Source organism: Austrofundulus limnaeus, unplaced genomic scaffold (genome assembly GCF_001266775.1).
Source record: "Austrofundulus limnaeus strain Quisiro unplaced genomic scaffold, Austrofundulus_limnaeus-1.0 Scaffold57, whole genome shotgun sequence".
NCBI classification, from domain to species: Eukaryota; Metazoa; Chordata; class Actinopteri; order Cyprinodontiformes; family Rivulidae; genus Austrofundulus; species Austrofundulus limnaeus.
Window position 1 is genome coordinate 195,037 of NW_013952459.1, and position 1,618 is coordinate 196,654.

A 1,618-nucleotide genomic window follows, 5' to 3' on the forward strand; every position below is an offset into this window, starting at 1 on the left:
AGAAAGAAAGAAAGAAAGAAAGAAAGAAAGAAAGAAAGAAAGAAAGAAAGAAAGAAAGGTTATGAACAGAATTGATGACAAAGGGCAACCTTGGCAGAGTCTGACTCTGACCTGAAACAAGCTAGATTTACTGCCGGCAATACAGACCAAGCTTTGACACACAGGGACCTAACAGCTCATATCAAAGGGCTTGGTACCCCAGAGTACCCTACACAGGACTCCCTGAGGGACACGGTCGAACACCTTCTCCAAGTTCACAAAACACATGTATACTGGTTGAGCAAACTCCAGGACCCTGCTGAGGCTGGGTGTTAGTCCAATGTTCCACAACCAGGACAAAAAGAAAAAAAAAAACTCACTGCTCTTCCTAAATCCAAGATTTGACTATAACCTTCCTCTCAAGAACCCCTGAATACACCTTACCAGGGACGCTTAGAAAAAAAAATCTAATTAAATTTTCTTGGCTTGAGAATTGGCCAATGGTCATGAAAGGAGTGCACTGAATACAGTGACAAAAACAGCAACCATAAAACTGTTTTATAAATAAAGTATTAACCTTTGGGCCGGATAAAATGTTAACGAGGATGAGATTTTGACCCACGGGCCTTTAGTTTGACACGTGTACTAAAGCCTCACAAGTGTAATGAGCAAGCAGTTAAAAGACCTCAGATACAGGAAACAATCCAGGCAGCCAAATGTATCCAGGGACTTTATTAAAAACAAACAATAACGCTGACACAGCACTGAAAATCCAGGAACATATAAAGCACAATTGAAACACAAAAGGTCTGTGAACCAACACTAACCAGGAACAGGTCTGTGAGGAGCAGAATATAAGATTAAGAAACAAAAATATAACCAAACCTAAAACAAAAACCATACAATCAATGGCAGAAAAATGGATTTTTCTTCTTCTGACTCTGAACATCTTGAACCAACAAGACACGAGGCTCAGCTGATGCTTTCATTATATTGTAAGGTCTTAGCAAACAACCAGTAGTTCACACTTGTTGACATTACTGAGACACTTGGCAGCCACAGAATGCATTTCCAGCCATACACACGAACAAGCAAAGTCAGACCTGCGAAGTGTTGCTTGAAAAATTGGAAAACAGATGCCCTTTTCTGTCTAAAAAAAGAGTAAAACTTGTATTATCAGCTTGGTGATATTTGGTGCATCAGCTTTTTGTCAGACTGTTTTGATGAATAAGCCAGTCTGGTCACCACTGACTGTGCTATTCAAATGGCTCAATAACAATCACAAGTTCTTAATTTAATAAGGGACAAGAGAAAAAAAACACATTTCATCCTCCTAAACAGCTCAAATTTAAAGAACATGCTCTTAAATTTTTTTTCCAAAGGTAACTCAGAGCCAACAGAGAGTTAACATTTGACAGGTAAATATTGAACAGCGTTCGACCTCAGGACTCAGGAAAATCGAGCCTGGCAGACACTTGACAAAACTACACTATAGAAGTCAAGTAGAGATTAAATAAAGGCATGATCAAGAAGACAGGGACCAGCTCCCCTGTGCCCCGAAAAGGAAAAAGTGAATAAAAGAAACTAATGGATGGGGGGATGAATCACATATTCAAAGAAATTATCATCAACATTCAGC